Below are 20,971 nucleotides of genomic sequence, written 5' to 3' on the forward strand. Positions count from 1 at the left end.
CACTTATATTTATAAAAATTTACGTTTGTATTACCGGTCTTTCCATTAAGAGCAGTGCCACAGTGGATCTCATTTGTGTTTGTGTGTGTATGTAACTTTGCACATGTATTTTTCTAAAAATGAATATGCTATATCAAGGCACAACTGCATTAAAATATAAGAAATATTAGGACAGCCTCTCAATAGAAGTGATACAGTTTGCATTCCCATGTGAGAGAGACTCTTTTCCTGAGAAGTGAAAGATTATAGCCAGTGGTTTCAGTTTCACTTCTGTAATTGTGAGTAAAGCTGAATATCATGTATTTTTCTGTTTGTTTTATTTTCTATTAACTACTCACATGCTGAGTTTTATTTCTTTTATATTGTAGCATAGAAACATACCAGTTGAAAATATATTTTCAGAGTGCTGTTTGTCTTTTGACCTTTTTTTTGTATTCTTTTTTTTTAATTTCTTTTCAGCATAACAGTATTCAGTGTTTTTGCACCACACCCAGTGCTCCATGCAATCCGTGCCCTCTCTAATACCCACCACCTGGTTTACCCAACCTTCTACCCCCCGCCCCTTCAAAACCCTCAGATTGTTTTTCAGAGTCCATATCTCTCATGGTTCACCTCCTCTTCCAATTTCCCCCAACTCCCTTCTCCTCTCTATCTCCCCATGTCCTCCATACTATTTGTTATGCTCCACAAGCTCCACAAATAAGTGACTTTTGAGGAAGTGGTGATGCAACATGGGGGCTTAAGTGGGTAGGAGAAGAATAAATGAAACAAGATGGGATTGGGAGGGAGACAAACCATAAGTGACTCTTAATCTCACAAAACAAACTGAGGGTTGCTGGGGGGAAGGGGGTGGGATTATGGACATTGGGGAGGGTATGTGCTTTGGTGAGTGCTGTGAAGTGTGTAAACCTGGTGATTCACAGACCTGTACCCCTGGGGATAAAAATATATGTTTATAAAAAATAAATATTAAAAAAAAAAGATTTATTTCAGTTTTATGTACTTTTTTTTTTTTTAAACAATTTTTTTTTTAAGATTTTATTTATTTATTTGACACAGAGAGATCACAAGTAGTCAGAGAGGCAGGCAGAGAGAGAGGAAGGGAAGCAGGCTCCCTGCTGAGCAGAGAGCCCGATGCGGGACTCAATCCCAGGACCCTGAGATCATGACCTGAGCCGAAGGCAGTGGCTTAACCCACTGAGCCACCCAGGCGCCCCAGTTTTATGTACTTTTGTATATGTCTCTATCTTCTGGGTTTTATGTCATGCTTAGAAAGAACTCCACGTTTTAAGATTTTTAAAAAAGATTTTGGATCTCCAAATTTTATGGTTTCAATCTTCATGTTTAAATCTATAGTACATCTGGAATTTACTTTGCTATCTGATCTCTGTGTTCTCTAAGTTGTTAGCAAGTTGCCTTGACAATTTATTGGACAGTTTGTTATTTCCCACAGACTTGAAAGCCTTTCCGATAAACAGTTCCTAAAAGTATTTGTTTCTATCTCTGGACTGTATTCTACAGCTTTGTCTGTCTTGTTAGGACCTGGTGCTACACTGGTCTAATTACTGCAGCTGTAGAAGAGGTTTTCATACAGAGCAAATACTGTTCTTTTTTGTTACACTTCTTCTGTATTACCCTGACAATTTCTTAAAGCAGTGTAAGCATTTCCATTTAGACTTCTATAAAGGTAGTAGCCTACCTATCGTCATGAAAACATTTTTTTTTTTTAAATCCCAGAACACATTACATTTATAAATCTATTAGGGGAGAATTGACTTGAAATATGTTTATATATTATTTTCTTATTTTGTGATTTCAGAAGCATTCTTGATAAGTTTCAAGGTTTTTTTTTTTTTTTTTTACCTCTATTGCAAATTTGGTTCATCTCCTAAACAAGCAGTTGGCAAACTTTTTCTGTAAAGGGTTGCAAAGGAAATATTTTAGGTTTTGTGAGACATAGAGTATTTGTTGCAACTACTCAAGTGTGCTGTTGTGGCATTAAAGGAGCCACAGATAGTACGTAATTGAGTAAGTGTGGTACTGTTTCAATAAAACTTTATTTCGAAAAACAGGCAGATTTGGCTTGTAGGCTAAGGTTTGCCAATGTCTGAAATGAATACTTCTAAATCGGAAAAGAGAGAATTCCCCTGGAGCCATGCAGTGACTTAGTCAAGTTGTGCAGCAAGTTTTGAAGGTAGCAGCTCCCCCTGTATTTCTAAGCCTGGACATATCTGATACTTTTAAGTCATCATGGATCCATGTGAGTATCTTGGTGGTAAAAGGGGTTCTGATAATTGACAGTGATCTTGGTAAAGCACCCTGTTGCTGCTTATATTAAAAACACCTGGTTGGGGTGCCTGGATAACTCCATCAGTTGAACGTCAGACTCAGACTCTGATTTCAACTCAGGTTCATGATCTCAGGGTTGTGAGTTCAAGCCCCACGTTGGACTCCATGCTGGGCATGGAACTGCTTAAGATTCTCTCTTTCCCCCTCTTCTGCACCCTGCCACAACACCTCTACTTTCCTGCTCTCTCTTTCTGTCTTAAAAAACAAAAAACAAAACAAAAAAAAACACCTGGTTGGATTATCTACTTGATAATCCATGAAACCCTGTTTAATTTGGGTTCCATGAGACCATTCCAGAATCCCACCAGTATGGCACCTTGGAGAGGTTATTTATCTTCTCCAGGGACTTGGAAGGGCCAAGGTCATCCCCAGGGCCTCAGTGCAGAGCACAACTCAAAGACCTCATGAAAAGCCAGGATTCAATACTTTCAGTGGATCAAATGCAATGAATGGCAGTAATGCTTCTCTTTGCCATTTTGCTTTAGCTTTCATCCATTCCTTCCTGATGTGCCAGGGTGGTGGTTCCCAGGAACTGCGGTCCCTGCCAGGTTTGCATTGATTGTTCTGGTGCTCCAGTATCCTTGTCCGCACTCGCAGATCATTGTCTGTTTCTCTCTCCAGCTTCTTGCTTAGTTGGACGTTGTTTTCCTTGAGGTTCCTTTCTGGAGCCTCCATCTGCTGTTGCTGCTCCCATTTTTTGTCTCAGCCATGCCTGTTCCTTCTCAGTCACCTTCTTCCTGCCTTGCTCCACTGCCCCATGCAGATTTGAGAAAGAGAAGAAAGTCAAAGGTCAGGCCTGAGCTTTACCCTCTTGAAATCAGAGACCAAATCAGATTTGAAAGAGAGGGTAGCCCCATCTTCAAGAGCAAGTCTGCAAATATGATGGGAAAGGCCCTGACCATCCAGCTGACATACAGCTACATCTCTGCTGGTGAGTTTCAGGTTTAAAAGAGTATGCATTCCACAAAAGAAGGGGAAGCTCATCATTCTGGAAAGTTCTTTGCCCCCTCTGGACACTGCAGGATCTAACCCACCCAAGAACAGAGCCCTGCTCTTGCCTGCTATGGCCTTGTTCCCAGAGGTGAGAGCTTTATCTGTCTACAGGATGGATTTCTTTATTGCCGCCTATGACTCCAAAAAGCCCTGAAGGACCTCATTTGCCTGAGGAATCAAGAAGGAACAAAGGACCTAGATGTCCTTTCAGGTGATTTGTTCTATACACACAAGGCCATCTAGATCATTTTTACTTTCTACTTAAAATGCTCCTTGAGCCCCCTACTAAGTGTCCAACTTGCCTTATTAGAAGGACAAGAATCCAGTCTCCTTCCCTCCCCGCACTCAGGCTTCAGCCAGTCAGAATGCCATGCAGGTGTACAAACCCACAGTCTCTGGTGCTTTCATGTATTTGTATGTTTAGCTACGGCTCTTCCCTTTGGGTAGCATCTCAACCTGGGAAACAGGTACAAATACTTCAAAATTTACATCCCCCTCCTCTCTGGGTATATTTTCCTAGATCATATGCCCAGTATAAGATGTAGATTCTAATCCATGCTGATGTTCTCCCTTGCTACCTGCTAGATGTGTAGCTTTTGGCAAATTCTGTAACCTGCCTATGCTTTTTAGTTCATATCTAGAAAATGTGGGTAATAATAGTTGATGCTTCCTAACATTTTCCGGAGGGTTAGGTTAAAATATCTAGAGAAAGAGCTTAACACTATGACTGTAGGCAGTAACAGTTTAGTTTACGGTGGTGTATGATCGTTTTGTTTATTACTACCACCAGCACAGTCCAGGAATAAATATTATCCCTCTCTGTCCAGTTGTCTATTTATTTGACTCTCTCACTTTGATCAGCCTTGAGTGCAAGGATTCTAACTACATCATAGATCCTCAGCCCTTGGCACAATGACTGTCATATTGTTGGGTAAAGAAATAAATAATTTCTGTTCTGTCTCTCGTGGATTTCAGAAATCCATACTGTTTATTTGGGAATAGGCATTTCTACTTTCCTCAGGAGTAAATAGCAAATAGTGGGCCTTAAAAGGTAAAGCTATCATGACATCCCCATGCTGTCTTATCACCCACAACTGGTGTTGTGCTCTCAGATTATCTGGAGACCCCTGTGACTCTATTCTGTAGGGTTCCCATGCTCCCCTTCTTCCTTCCCTCATTCCTTTCCTGGGTACCTGCAAATAGTTCCAGTCAGTCTTGGCTGTAGAGCTTGAGCCCTTCAGGAACAGAGAAGGTTTCTGCTGAAATGCCTTCTGTTCGGGCCTTTGAAAGCTGATCAAGTTTAGCTTGGCAGTATTTAACAGAGGCCTCTTTGTTCTACAGCAAGAAATCCTCTTCCTTATCCTTTCTGATTTTCTGCAAGGGAAATGCACAGGGATGTCACCACAAGAAAGGAGCAGAGGAGATCAAATTCCCAAGAATCTACTAGATGGGTGGTCTAACTGCAGTTCTTTTAAGAAAAGCATCTTAGTGAAACAGCATAAGCAATGCAACTAGAACCAAGAGATCTACTGCCAACTCTGAAAACTTGCAAGACCTTCCTAAAGCTTCCAAACCTCCCTGGGTTTCTCAGGTTCTTCATCTATGAAATGTTGAAGTTGCATGATCTATTCTCTATAGTTCCTAGAAGCTGTAGGATCCTGTGATTCTACCTGCAATAATAAAATGACACAACTGAAACAAAAATAAATATAATGAACAACCTGCTTAGAGAGTCTGTCCCAGGAAATTAAGTGTCTGCGAATCAGAGTGACTGTACATAGAGAGCTTCTAGCTCAGGAGTGACTTGGGAGAGTTTTGAAACCATGCCATAGTTCACTAAAGGAGAAATTATTGCTGATTTTGCTTGAGAGATCACAAAAATCCTAAATAAATTTCTCAGGCTTTGAGGGGAAAGATGGAAATAGAGTCCTCTAGAATTCTCTCTATCGTGTGGATCCATACTACTTTACCCTAAGTAGGAGATGAGCTATAGATTGAATATGTAAAACTTCAAGCATAATTTTAGAAGGACAAGAATGAGGAAGGTTGAATACTAAGAAAAAGTACCGCAATCTTCTTCTGGAACTCCTGTTGGTCATCTTTGGAAGAGTGCTCCATGAACACTGCAATGGCTTCCCTCTTACAGTCTGCATGGACATCCAGCACCTCCTGGAGCATGCCGTCTGCTCGCTGTAGTGGTCAGCTGCCTTCTGCTTGGGCACTGAGATCTCACACTGGCTCAGTGTCGTTACTGCGTTCTCCAAGCAAGACACTGTTCCCTGATTGATGGCATCCACATAGGTCACACATACACATTTCTCTCTGGGTATGAATATTTATAAGTACACATGTATATATAAAATGATACAAAACTATTGAAGAACACATAATTAGCACATATCAGGCCACAGAGAAATATGATTTTGGACAAGGAGACTCACTATTCTCAGTGACCTTGAGTTCTTTCCCAAGGGTTCTAGCCCTAACCCTTGAATGGGTACAGATATAAGAACAGAAACTATTTGATTGTTACTGGAATTCAGGAGGTCCTTTTCATGTTTTGGCTACTCAAAGACAAAACAACTCTGTTTGGGGAAAGAAAACCTTTTAACATTTGATGGGGCCTTTACATTCCCTGGGTATGTTGGAATTTTTAGCTTTAGGATTCTAACCTGAGGAAGAGAGAAAGCAGTTACATTAAGCACACTCTTGGGATAAGGCAGCTAAAGCTTTTTATTAGTGGGAATTTTCAATCTTTGGAGTCTTCTAAACTCAGAACTTCTTTAACATATTTGTACAGATGGCAAATTAAACTCATGTGAGTGACATATCACTGGAGAGGAATTTAGAAAAAAAATTTAATTCAAGTCTAATTAACGTACAGTGTCTATTAGTTTCAAACGTAGAATGTAATGATTCAACAGTCCTATACATTACTAGTGCTCATTACAGGAATTGTATTCCTAATCTCCTTCACCTATTTCACCAGCCCCCCCACCTCTCTTCTTGCAACCACATTTGTTCTCTATATTTAAGAGTCTGGGGATTTTGTTTGTTTCTTCCTAATTTGTTCATTTGTTTTGTTCCTTAAATTACACATAGGAATGAAATCACATAGTATTTGTCTTTCTCTGACTGACTTGTTTTACTTAGTATTATACCCTCTAGGTCCATCTATGTGGTTGCAAATGGCAAGATCTCATTCTTTTTTTTATGGCCAAGTAATATCCCATTCACCAGATTTTCTTTATCCATTTATCTATCAGTGGACACTTGGGTTGCTTCCATATCTTGGCTATTGTAAATAATGCTGCAGTAAACATAGGGGTGCATGCATCTTTTCAAATTAGTGTTTTCACTTTCTTTGAATAAATACCCAGTAGTGGAAGCACTAGATCATCTGATAATTCTATTTTTAATTTTTTGAGGAAACTTCATCCCTTTTTCCACAGTGGCTTCACTAGCTTGCATTCCCACCAGTGATCCATGAGGGTTCACTTTTCTCTACATCCTCACCAACACTTATTTCTTGTGTTTTTGATTTTAGCCATTCTGACAGATATGAGGTGATATTTCATTATGGGTTTGATTTGATTTTTGATTTTCAATGATCATAACTCCCTAAAGAAATTAAGCTAGTTGACGGCATTGTAATTAGGTCAAGACCTTAAAATAGTCTGAGGAATAGACAGATAACTTATTCAATAATCATTAAGTGCCTATTATGTGCCCGGCATTGGGGTTATGTTCAAGGCTAAGAAGATACAGTAGTGACTAAAATAGACGATGCCCTTTGGAGTCATATAGCTGAGAAGTGCTAAGACTGCTAATGTATAACCAACTATGGCCAGGCAGGCATAATTTGGTCTTAATGGAAGAAGTATTGGGAGAAAGGAATGGGTAAAACATAACAAAACATTCTTTTAGAAGCCTTCATTAGGGGCACCTGGGTGGCTCAGTGGGTTAAAGTCTCTGCCTTTGGCTCAGGTCATGATCCCAGGGTTCTGGGATCAAGCCCTGAATCGAGCTCTCTGATTGGCGGGGAGCCTCCTCCTCCCCCCTCCCCATCTCTGCATGCCTTTTTATGATCTCTGTCTGTCAGATAAATAAATAAAATCTTAAAAAAAGTTTGTGACTGCATCTCACTTCTTGCTTGTTTTGAAGATGCCATGAATCATAGCTAATTCAAGGGATCTCAGCAGCAGTTGAAATATTTTCTAAGAGGAACATTAACCTCACATGCATTCCCACCTATTTTTCCTGTGCTGAAGGGGAACACAATTTCTGAGATCCCTGCAAAGAATCAGGTAGAAGTGGGGATGGGTGGTTGATACTATGTTGTCATTTTCTGCCTTTGAAATTAAGTAAGGTGTCCTTTTTTTCTTATGACATTTTGTACATGCCCAGCATCAGAATGCTCTACATTAAACCTGACTCATTGACTTTGTAGGATCTGGATATGCTAGTCTATAAGCTATTCTGCAACACCAAGATACTTTGGTCTAATTAGAATTTTCATGAAAGCTAGGTAGAGCCAGTGAGTTCATAGATAAATAATCTGATTTGCCTTTTTGTTTTTAAAATTCAGGTAAGGAAGGAATTATTGTGTGCCTACTATGTTCTACATACTGTCCTTGTTGCTGGAAATTGGCAGCAAAGAATCAGCAAAGGTAGGATTTCTTCCTCTATAGATTTTAAGGTTAATAGAAGAAGAAGAAAAAGAATAAATAAAGTTATAAGTAAATATGTTCATATTGTGTTAAGTTCACATGGAGGGGCAACCTGAGGCAGGATGGACAAGGAAGACCTCTTTGAGAACTGACATTTATGCACAGCCTTGAAAAAAAAAAGAAAAAAAAAGGAGCCACCGGGTGAGGGAGCAGCAAGCATTGTAGGTAGAGGGAACCATGCATGCAAAAACCTGGAGATAGGAAAGGAATTGCAGTTTGCAAGCTAAAAAGGAGGCTAGGGTGGCTATGGTGTGACCATGGCAGAGAAAATATAATAGATGAGCTTGGAGAAATAAGAAAGACTGGGTCATGGTGTGCTTTTGAGGAGTATGGATCTTATGTTATAATGCAAGCTTAAGGAGGGTATTAAAAGCAACTGAATTAAAGATCACTCTGGTTGTTTTGAAGAGAATTTATTAGAGAGGGTCAAAGTGAAACCAAGAAGGACACTGGGTGACAAAAACAAGTATTTCAGGCAAAAGAGGAGGGTGACCCAGCCTAGGATGGTAAAATAAAAACGAGAGGACTGATGTATTGGGTGTGGGAAATAAACTAAGCGAGGGATATAGGGTTTAGGGCTTTAACCCTCAGGCTGGTGGCACACTATTGAGAAGATGAATGAGAAAGCAAGAAATATGCTTTAATTTTGCTTTGTCTTACTTGATTTCATTTGGGTTTAGGAGTGATCAAGGCTTATATTGTGAACATGATAACTTGAAATGGACAGCTTGCAAAAAAGTGAAGAAATTGGGTTGTTATTTGATCTATGCATGTGAATTTCAGAAGAGATATCAAGGCAAGAAATATCAATTTGAGAGGTATCAGAATAAAAATGACATTGAAAGTCCAGAGACTGGATGAGGTCATTTTGAGAGGGGATAAATGGAGGAGAGAAAAGAATCCACATCCTGGAGAGACCTACAATTCAGATGACCAGATGAAAATCAGAGTCTGGTAGGAAGACTGAATGGAGCTAAACACAGGGATAGGAGGAAAGCCAGAGTAGTGTGGTGACTTGGAAGGCAAGGAAGGAAAGAATTTCAGGGGGAGCAGGGAGAAGAAGGGGAGTAAGATAGATGCAAAGAGACACCAACTGACTCAGAGAAAATGGAGGTCATTGGTAAAAAGCATTCAGTGAAGTGTTGGGTTAAAACCAGAGAAGAGGGGCACCTGGGTGGCTCAGTGGGTTAAGCCTCTGCCTTTGGCTCAGGTCATGATCTCAGGGTCCTGGGATCGAGTCCCGCATCGGGCTCTCTGCTCGGCAGGGAGCCTGTTTCCTCCTCTCTCTCTGCCTCCCTCTCTGCTTACTTGTGATCTCTGTCTGTCAAATAAATAAATAAAATCTTTAAAAAAAAAAAAAAACAGAGAAGAATTCATTGAAGACAGAGGTTAGAAAAGGAAATTGAGACTATATATTTTTGCATGAAGAGGAGTAAAAACACAATATGGGGTGATAGTCATAATGAGATATAGAGTCCAGGGAGAATTTTTAAGATAATAGTTATTGAAGCACATTGATTAGTTAATAAGAATACTCCAGTAGAGCAAACAAAATATGATATGGGAGACATAATTGCAAGAGCTCCATGCATGACGGGTCAGAAAAGATGGCTTTGAGAACACCAGTATGAGGGAATTTTCTTTTACAGGAAGCAGAACAGCTGGAGTAGAAATTTGGAACAGAAAAAGTTTGGGTTGCAATTTTGCAGGTGAGAATTAGAATTAGATGTGTTTCGTAAGAAATCTGGAATCTCCCTTCACTCTGGAGGAGTGGTGAGAAACAGAGATTCACTTGGAATTAAGCAAACAGCTTCTGCCACAGAACTTCACTCACCAAGGTTTTCTCTTCCAAGACATTAGTACATCAAGTAAGATTGGCCTGTATGATGCAACCCAGTGCTAGCCACAACCACTGCCAAGTTGAGAAATCTTGTAAAGAATCTTTAAGGCTTTCCGTTTCATGAACTGTGAATGAGCAGCTACTTATTCTTGTTTTCCACCAAAAATGATGGATATAGATACCACGGCAAACTGCAAACCCCAAAGCTCTCTGTAGAAATAAGATCACAAGTTGATTTTCTGCCTCAGGATTAATCAAAATTTGTGTGCATCAGCCTGGGGCTGGGGACCTTTGTATTTTTCTGTGATATAAAATGGAGGATGGCATTAGCAGACCACAGAGAGTTTCCCACACAATAACCTCAGATGATGGTAGTGAAGAAACAGCAGATATTGTCAGCCCTCCAAGTTTTATTTCCATAATAAAAATAAAACTCAAGCAATGCTTATCATGTATTGAGAATCTGCCTTGCACTGAGCTCTGTAACAAGTGCATCCACAGAACCTGACCTACTTGTGCTTGTAAGAACCTTGCAAGTTTGGGCTTATTATGCCCATTTTGCATATGTAGTAAGTGGAGTTCAGAAAGACTGAGAAATTTGGTCAGATTTACATATGAATAAGTGGCAGAGCCAGGATTTGAAACCAGTGAAGTCTGTTTCATTATGCCATGCTTTGTAGCCACTTATCCTGCAGAATCATCTTTCTCAGCAACACTGATTACTCCATGTACTTCGTATACAGGGGCTTTCTATTGCTTTCCTATACCAATAATGCATTGTCTAATGAATTTAGTAAGATGAGATGGGTTCCTCATACTTCTTATCCCATACATCAGCAATTTCAATTCCAGGCTCTTTCCCTGCATGACCAGCTCTTTCCCTGTCTCATCAAGAGCTCCAGATCACCTAGTATTTTTTGAATGGTATATGTCGTGTTTTCATTCCTTGGTATCCAGTCCTATCAATACTGTGTTTTTACTTATTGAAATATATTGAATGAGCATCTATCATGTACCTGAAACCACTTGTTTCCTGGGACAAAATCATTTATGAACCATGGCTTCCACCCTCAAAGTAAGACTAGAGTAACCATATCAGTTAGAATCAGGTTTTGCTGTGAGAAACAGAAAAAAAAAAAAAAGAAAAGCTTCATAAACAAATATGCTACTAAATATATTAAAGATGTTACTGTGTTATGTAAATTCTAGGATCAGTAGTCCATAACTGTCAGGTTAGATAAGTGTTTCCCAAGATTGGGGTCCAGGACTCTCCTATCATATGCTTAGCCATCTAAGCAAGTATACCATCATATCTCTAGTAAGAACAGATTGGAGAAGGGAAAGAAGGATAGGTCCCTCCTTTAAGAACTCATCACTTCTACTTAAAAACAATACATCTTAAGTAATTGCATTATCATATTGAACCACAGGGGAAGCTGAAATTGCTGTGAGCATCCTGGGAACACACATATATAGCAAACAAGCAGGTATTCTATTAGTGAAGGAGAAGGGAAGGATGGTAATTGATTTTCTCCATGGTTGTTCTATTCTCTATTTCATTTATTTCTAATTCTTCTTACAGGTTTCCTTCTGCTAGCTTTGAGTTTAGTTTTTCCTTCCTTTTTCTAGTGCAAGAGCATCTAGGAAAATATGACCTCTACCTGAGTTGCCACGAGCTCATCTTATAAAATAGAAACATATAAGATTCAGAGCTGAAAATTCCATCATAGCTCCAAAAGTACGCAATGATGTCAGATACAGCTTTTTAAAAAGACCTGAAACCAAATGGAGCAATTTCTAGACTTGAATCTACACTGGGCTAAGTATAGTGACCATGTACCTACTGAGATGCAGAGATTGGTACAGAATGAGGATTGGGCACTGCCCCAAGCCCCAGAGAAGGGTCCTTCCTCACCAACTGGATCAAAATAGCCCCTTAGCTGACTCTTCCTTTCATTTTTGCTTTTTATTTTGTTCCATGACACTATAATACAAAAATATGACTCTAGAGATAAAGAATATAAGGCTAGTTAGTCCTTTTAACCTTTCAATCAATGTTTTATTATTGTTATTTTAATCATATTTTAACATTTACCATTAACTTACTTTTAATATTATTTTTAACTTATTGTTGTTGTTATTATTGAAAAATACATTCAAAGTCTTTCACCCTGCTTCCATGTTGGGAAATGTTGCAAGAAAAAAAATATTTTAAGAATATATTCTGTAAGTCTGAGTCACAAAAGTATAATACTAGTAAATGAAGAATTATTAACATGATTTTGTAAACTAAAGGAGGTTAATGAGGCTTGATTTAACTGAAATGAAATTTCTTCATATTTTGCTAACTCCAGATAAAATGATCTGTCATCTTGTTTTTGAACGTGTCCTTATTTGGCACAAAGTGTACTCTGCTTTGGGGCCTAGTAGAAACTCTCGAGCAGGAGGAGTCTCATTTTAATATCTCGTGCACAAAGCTTGGTAGAAAGCAAAAAAGCTGCAGGTGTGCTGGATCTTCCAGACAAGCACAAACTTGAGGCGGTTTTGGTTTAGAATTCTGTTGAGTGCAGTTTTTCAACCAAAAGAAGTATAGGTACAAAGGAATAATGGCCCTTTGGAGATAAGATTTATAGACCTGGGAATCCTAAAATTGGAGAAGCCTGCTGTGAAAAACAGTAAAAACAAAGCAAAACTAAACAGTACCTTGGATATTGCTAGGCATAGAAACAGAATAAAAAGCTAGGCTTTCAGAATTACACAAAATGTAAGGCATGGAAATTGCTTGGTGGATTGGCTGTGTAAATATATGGCTTTGCTGACAAGCTGAAATAAGATTACTTCACTAAAGAGACAGAGTACACCCCCTGTTCTTCCCGTACCTGGAACTTGGAGTTTCAAATTAAAAGGAAAACTGAAATTACAGAGGTTTTTAATTTATAAGTTGAATAGTGGAAGATGAGCCTCTGGTAAGACCTCCTAGGTACTGGAATGCTAGAATTCCATATGAACGTATAAAAATCCAGTTTCCCTCATGCCACTTTCTGTGACGAGAGGCCCTGACAGGCTCATTGTGCCCCTTCTCTAGTCTCTTAAAACCCGTGGTGCCTTTAAGGGTGCATCCACTCTTAACTGAGGTAGACTAAGCCTTGTGCCACATCACTGATGATGGCCACAAGCCCTTCCTGGAGCCCAGCTCTAGGCACCTGGTCATTCTTTCTTCCAGGAGTACCCTTTGTTGGAGGCCACAGCACGGTTGGAGTCGAGGACCAAACCAGGCCCTGACTTGTGTCTCCTTCAAAGTCTGGACACCTTGACAAGGTTAAGGACGGGAAAGTTGAGCACACTGAGAAAGGTCCATGCTATGTGATCTGTGCTCGCCTACGTGACTTCCCACACCCTCTCCCTACAGAAGGGAACAATGTGGTCAGGGTCATGAATTCTGAGTTGGTCCTTGTTGTTCCTGTACTTCCCATAACCTACTCCCTGGTTGATTGTCTTGCTAATGGCATTAGCCGAGACTACCTGGCATCACAAGGTTTGCTTGTAGTTAATGTAAACTTGTTATAGAAACTTGCAGTCATCTGACTAGATACTGATGTATTACTCCTCCTATTGTGGTCTGCCTTATAAATGCTTGTAAGATGTGGAATAAAATTGACACTGTTGGACATCATCCTCAGTGTCCCTCCTGCCCCCATCTCTTTGTCTCTTAATTTCTTTTCACCATCCTCTTAACCCTCACATTTCCTGGTCGATTTGTCACGCCGGCAGCGAAAACCCTTCATAGACACTGCCCTGGTTTCAACAGTTCAGTGACTTATAAATGGGCCTGATGTGAAGAAGCATCTTGTCCTTGTCCCAGAGACTCAATTAGAAAATACCTTCACAACAGTCAGCTGGTGTAGCCTGTCCATGTCCCACCACATCTGTTTTGGTGTGAAAACATATGTGAGTGGCCTGCTTTGGGGCCACACCTCAAGAAGTACCACCTTTACACGTTTGCAGTACTTGTAAGGGCTGGTCCATTTAAATTATATGTAGGTTATTAAAAAGATAGTCCAAATTTTTGACTTTAGGTTTCACATCTCACTGTTAGACTCACTCTAAAGTCCCATTTATAAAGAGAAAAACGTTATTCCTGGCTCAGTATTTCCTTTCTACAGTTTCTTTGGTATTAGAGAATTCACATAAAGTGGGGAGACTTTAAAATTGGAAAGGGAGGGGCTCGGGTGGCTCGGCCAGTTGAGTGACTGACTCTGGATTTCAGCTCAGGTCATGACATCAGAATCCTGGGATTAGTCCCCATTATCAGGCTCTATGCTCAGAGGGGAGTCTGCTTAAGGATTTTTCTCTCCCTCTCCTGCTGCCCCTCCCCCTGTTCTTGCTCTCTCTCTCTCTCCAAAAAAAATTAAATAAATCTTTAAAAAAACTTGAAGGGGAGTATGGGAGGGAAGACTGTCTCTTAGAGATACTCAAAGGACATCCCATAGAATGTTATCAATGTTATCATAGAATGTTAATATACATGTAATTGGAATAGCAAAAGAAGAAGAGGATAAGAAAGGAATATGTAATTTTCCCAAAATTAATAAAAAACAAGAAACAATGTATTCAGAGGTTTAGAGAACCAACCCCATGAAGAATAAATAACAAGCAAAAGCACACCTATGCCCGCCATCATCTAATTCATGAAATCCAATTATTCAGAGAAAATCTTAAAGACAGCTAGAGAAAAAAACAGCACTACCACAGAAGACCAAAAATATTAATGTCAGAAGACTTCTTCCTAAAATCTATGCAAGTAGGAAGAAAGTGGAATAACATGTCTAAAGTACTGAATGAAAAAGAATGTACAACCAGAATTCTCTACCCAGTAAAAATTTTTCAAAAAAAAATGCAAAATAAAGACATCTTCAAAGTGAAGCTCATGTCACAGTATGGGATGGTCTGTCCATTCCAGTGTGCAAGTAAAATGAGGAAAAAAGTATAAGGATTGAAAATAATCAAAGAAAACTGTTATTATTTGTAAATTATTGTGGTGGTGCGTGTGTTCTGTAAGAATTTCTGTCATCCAGAGTCATTGTGTTATTTACCTGTATTATTTTCTAAAATATTTGTTATTTTACCTTTCACTTTTAGATCTTTAATTCATTGAGAATTGATATTTTCAGGTAATCTAAAGTGTTTTTTTAGAGGTGGGTACACTTTTTCCAATACAATTTAATCATAATGGGGGAAATACTATTTCACATATATAAATAAAGCCATGATCTTAGATGAGAAAAATATTTCTTACAGAACACACATACATCCTACCACCACCTCCATAAAATAAAATATTAAGTGTGACTATATCAAAACTAGATACATTTTTTGTGGAAAGCACTCTTAAAAGTGTTAAAAGGCAGTCACAGACTAGATGACATTTGCAATCACCTAAGCAATAAAAACTCATATCTGAAATATATAAAAACATTCTCAAAAATCAAGATGAAAAAGACAGACTGCTCGAGAGACATCTACAGGGATTACATGGGAAAACAAAATAGCAGATGAACAGGAAAATGTACTCTTATTTATAGTGAAGAAAATGCAAATTAATGTCTTTGTGAGATAGTTGAGAATCTGGTAGAAATTCTTTAATGCTTCCTAATTCACTGCCCACTGCTGAGTTTTTTCACTGGATACATGCGAGCCAGGCTCCAGTAAATAAAGGAGGCTCCAGTAAATAAAGGAGTCTCCGAAGAGGCTACTAGACCACAAGTCATCCCCTGACTCAGAGTTATCCTGCATGTTGACCCAGTGGGGAAAGAGACACTTTGTGTCTTCTCACTATGAAGACTAACATTAGCAGATGGCACCACTCTTTCTTTATCATGGCCTTACTTGCTAGTGATGACTCATGGGGTATAACCAGTCTCCAAGGATTTACTTCTGTAATAGCATTCTAGTACTGCTTAATCTTTATTGAATCCCTTACTGTGTCCAGCCCTGGTCCAGATGTCTTAATAACATGATCTTACTGATTCTTGCAAGAACCCTTAAGGTTAAAGATATTTATTTTTCCTTTTAGATAAATATAGTATATTAAGGCTGACAGATTTGCCAAAAATTGTGTAGTGAGAGACAGAATCCAGAAGTAAATACTGGTCTCTGTCTCTCGTTAGACTTGGTGATGCAACAACTTACTTGAAATTAAGTTTCTTTCTTTCTTTCTTTCCTTTTTTTTTTAAGATTCTATTTATTTGACAGAGAGAGAGAGTGAGCATGAGCACATACGCAGGAGGAGCAGCAGACAAAGGGAGAGGGAGAAGCAGGCTCCCTGCTGAGCAAGGAGCCCGATGCAGGACTCTATCCCAGGATACTAGGGTCATGATCTGAGCCAAAAACATCCAGATGTTCCAAAATTAACTTTCTTACCATTTTTTAAATCCTATAAGCCCCTTGTAAATGAAGTATGGGTATACTGTTTTGATTATCACATAGCAGGTTTATAGTATGCTAGTATAAACCAAGGAGATGTTATTTCTGCAGTGTCTGTCATTCATCCCACAACCTCTGAACTGTTTCTAGACAAATCTTCATTTTTTTAACACCTCATCAAGGAATTCAGTTCATCTCACATTTTATGACACCCAGCCCAACTTGTTATTTTTATTCTACTGCTCATCAGATATTTGATGAACACCTATTATGGTCAGATATTATGCTCAATTCTGGAGTCAAAAATATGAACAAGATAGTCCTTGCCTTCAACCTTTCTTAGAAATTATAACAGCTAAAGTTAGATTCATTCAAAATTAGGTTCACTGTTACTCATCTTTGAGTAATAGAAAAGATCCAGCAAAGCAAGGATTAAAGAAGATGAAATTTTCATTTCATTTATTTATTTATTTACTTACCTTTTACTTGGAAGTCCTTTGATAAGTAATCCAGGACTGGTATTGAGGCTCTGTTAAACAAAGTCAACAGGGGCACAAGGTTCTTCTTGAAACAGGATCAAAGCTGGATACAATAGTCACATACTCAGCAAAACTAAGGAGGATACCAGAGTCAAAAGTGAAAGTAAACCTAGCTGCTCTGAACCACCTAGAACATCATGTGGATGTTAGTGGACTGCAGAATATCTATGAGTGAAAGGGGCTTGGAAAATCCACATTTTCTCCCTACTCAGCCTTCCGGAATCCGAAGACCATCTACTTGCCTATTTTCCCTCCAACTCTGATCCTGGAAGAGTTTCACACAAACAAACATTTCTTCACACACCTCTTCCCACTAACTTCAGTGTCCTTGCCACACATGATAAAGAATGTATTCCAATGATTTCAACAGCTTATTTCTTAGGAGGGATTTCTTAGATAATACCTTAGTCAGAGAAGTTTCAATTGTTTTACTTGTTGTTTTTAAAATATTCAGTTTAGGGGCACCTGGGTGGCTCAGTGGGTTAAAGCCTCTGCCTTCGGCTCAGTTCATGATCCCAGGGTCCTGGGGTGAGTTCCACATCAGGTTCTCTGCTCGGCAGGGAGCCTGCTTCCCCCTCTCTCTCTGCTTGTCTCTCTGCCTATTTGTGATCTCTGTCTGTCAAATAAATAAATAAAATCTTTAAAAAAAACATTTAAAATATTCAGTTTAGGGATGCCTGGTTGACTCAGTTGATTACACATCTGCCTTCGGCTCAAGTCATGATCCCAGGGTCTCGGAATCGAGTCCTACATTGGACTCCTTGCTCGGCAGGGAGCCTGTTTCTCCCTTTGCCTGCTTTGCCTGGGCTCCCCCTACTTATGCTCTCTCTCTCTCTCTCTGACAAATGAATAAAATATTTAAAAAAAATAAAATATTCAGTTAGATAAATAATGTTTTTATAAAACAACCAGAAATCATAGATGAACAAAGATGACAGCCAAATACTCTCCTTAAAATTTTTCATATCTGCTGTTTGGGAGACTGATTTTTCACATTTAAACCCTTGTCTTTCCCCTACTTCTCCCTCACATATATCTGCTTCTGAACATTGTGGGGCAATATTCATATTCATATAGCTCAATTCACATCAGACAGCAAAAATATCATTACTGTTGACCTATATGGAGCTTCTCCTCATGAATCTATGTAATGTGCTGTTCAGTAAATCTAATTACAGAGGAGGGCATTAGTGTCTTGGTAAGAATCCATTCGTAAGGGAATCGGAATGAGAAGCTTGTCCTAAACTGATACGGGTTAAAAAATAGTAAGTTTAGTTGAATTGGAATAATATTTTTTCATGTTCCATGAATTAATGAGCTTCCAACTCTGAAAAATTGTTTGAGCACCTTGCCTAGAAATGAAGTGTTGTTTGGCACCTAGTGTTTGCAGTTGTGGGGACTTCAGCGGACAATCCTAGACAGGAATCATGAAACATAAGAAGAAGGAGCACAAACCTGATGACATTCAGATTTGTGCGGGCTTCCTGCAAACACAGGCATTAAGCAGTTTCAGGTCAGGAATGTTTTTAGTGAAATTTCTCAGCTAAGGAAGTCTGGCAATAAAGGAAAGAAATATCTTTAGAGTCAAGATTTATAGGCTTTAGAATTCATAAATAGGGGAAAAAGGCAGTAGCTCCTGTGACAGAAAGCCAAAAACAATAGAATGAACACTGTGTGTATTGCTGGCATGGAGAACTATAGAAAAAAGGAACAGGAATTGATACTGTGAGTGACTGAAAGTCTGTTGTCGGTTCAGCAGTTACTGTGCCTAGGCCCTGAGGAGCAGACTGGAAACAAAAATTTAGGGGAATTTAATATTTTTAGAATACACACTTGAAAGAAGAAAACAGCTTCCTCTAAGAACAGAGTAGTGGATTTTGTATTTATGACCTAGCATTTTGTATTTATGACCTTCACAAAAGAGAAAAGGGCCTCTTGTGCCACTCCCTGAGAAGTCCTGGTGTTCCCTCTATTTTATGTCCTTTATTTTAGGTTCAGCCAATTGTGCCTTCTGCCTCCTTCTACCCTTCACTGAACATATACGTTTTAGGGCATTTCATTGACGGTGACCAGGTATCCAGGGTGTAGCTCAGATTCTTGGTCATTCCTCATCTTGCTGTAACCCTATTCCCCAGGAAACAGACTTGGTGCCTTGCAAGTGAGACCAGTTGGAATGAGTATCTTCACCCTTGATCTCAAGCTCCAGGCTGTGAAATTAAAGCAGTTAGTTAGGTTGGCCTCCTTCCAGTACCTGTGACATCTGGTTGGTGACAGTGAATATATATGCAAGCAGATTGATGTTAATCTCCATTGCTGGATTTTCCCCTTAATACATGTGTTCAAAATGTTTCAAGGATAGTTCATTTTAGATTAATTTTAATAGATTGCTGGGAAGATGGTGGAGTAGGAGAACCCTAAGCTTACTTCCTCCCAAGGTTACTGCTAAGTAACATATAACATCCTACAACTAAATCAGCAAGAAATAGAAAATTTGAGTAGACCAGTTACCAACAATGAAATTGAATCAATAATTTAAAAAAACTCCCAACAAACAGAAGTTCAGGATCAGAAGACTTCACAGGTGGATTATGTCAAACATTTAAAGAGGAGTTAATATCCATTCTTCTCAAACTATTCTGGAAAAATAGAAAAGGAAGGGAAATTTCCCAGTTTATCCTATGCTGTCAGCATTACCCTGATACCAAAATGAAATAAAGACACTACCAAAAAAAAAAAAAAAAAAAAAAAAAAAAAAAGGCAACTACAGGCCAATATCTTCAAAACTCCTTAACCTAAGACTAGCAAACTGAATGCAACAATACCTTATGAAAGAAATTGAAGTTGACACAAAGAAATGGAAAAGAATTCCATGCTTATGGATTGGAATAACAAATATCATTAAAATGTCTATGTTACCCAAAGCAACCTACGCATTTAGTGCAATCCCTATCAGAATACCAAAAGGATTTTTCACAGACCTAGCAATAAACAATCCTAAAACTTGTATAAAACTCCAAAAGACCTCAAAAATCCAAAGCTATCTTTATTGTTTTTAAAGATTTTATTTATTTATTTATTTGAGAGAGAAAGAGAAAGAGAGAGCACAAGCAGGGAAAGTGGTAGACAGAGGGCGAGGGCAAAGCAGACCTCCTGATAAGCAGGGAGCCCAGTATGGGTTCGATCCCAGGACTGTGGATCATGACCTGAGCTAAGGTAGACACTTAACCAACTGAGCCACCCAGGTGCCCCCAAAGCTATCTTTTAAAACAAAAGGTATGGGGCACCTGGGTGGCTCAGTGGGTTAAAGCCTCTGCCTTTGACTCAGGTCATGATCTTCAGGGTCCTGAGATCGAGCCCCGCATCAGGCTCTGCTCCACGGGGAGCCTGCTTCCTCCCCTCTCTCTCTGCCTCTCTGCATACTTGTGATATCTCTCTCTGTCAAATAAATAAATAAAATCTTTAAAAAATTAAAAAAAATAAAAAGAAGAGGTATCACAATCCCAGATTTTGAGATATACTACAAAGGTGCAGTAATCAAAACAATATGGTGCTGGCACAGAAAAAACACAAAGATCAATGGAACAGAATAGAAAATCCAGAAATAAACCCATGTTTTTTGGTTAATGAATCCTCGACAAAGGAGTCAAGAAAATACAATGAAAAAAGACGATCTCTTCCACAAACGGTTTTGGGAAATCTGTCCAGCTACATGAAAGGAATCACACTGGATCACTTTCTTATATGATACACAAAAATAAACTCAATTTGAATTTATCAACTGAGTTTCAAAATGAAATAAGGATCTGAATTTGAGACCTGAAAACATGAAAGTCCTAGAAAGCACATAGGGAGGAGTCTCTCTGACATCGGCTGTAACATTTTTCTAGATATGCCTCCTGAGGCAAAGGAAACAAAAGCCAAAATAAAAATGATACTACATCGAAATAAAAGTCTGATGCACAGCTAAGGAAACAACCAACAAAACTAAGAGAGAACCTATTGAATGGGAGAATATATTTGCAAATGACATAGCTGATAAAAGGCTAGCATCCAAATTGTATAAAGAACTGATACAACTCAATGCCAAAAAAGCAAAT

General features: G+C 38.9%; 1 long non-coding RNA gene across 2 annotated transcripts; it reads right to left on the reverse strand.

Annotated features, from left to right (window-relative positions):
* Positions 1 to 965: 965 nt before the first annotated feature.
* LOC132002016 (uncharacterized) lies at positions 966 to 17,127 on the reverse strand. 2 transcript variants are annotated; one of them, XR_009399746.1, is made up of 4 exons: positions 16,815 to 17,127; positions 5,410 to 5,621; positions 4,536 to 4,716; positions 966 to 3,099 (listed from the first exon to the last, which is right to left on the reverse strand). It is a non-coding gene; the product is annotated as an uncharacterized LOC132002016 (long non-coding RNA). The 2 variants fall into 2 exon arrangements; XR_009399747.1 differs by having other exon boundaries at positions 5,410 to 5,664.
* Between the last annotated feature and the right edge of the window lie 3,844 nt (positions 17,128 to 20,971).

The sequence above is a fragment of the Mustela nigripes genome, chromosome 14, assembly GCF_022355385.1.
Source record: "Mustela nigripes isolate SB6536 chromosome 14, MUSNIG.SB6536, whole genome shotgun sequence".
Lineage (NCBI taxonomy): Eukaryota > Metazoa > Chordata > Mammalia > Carnivora > Mustelidae > Mustela > Mustela nigripes.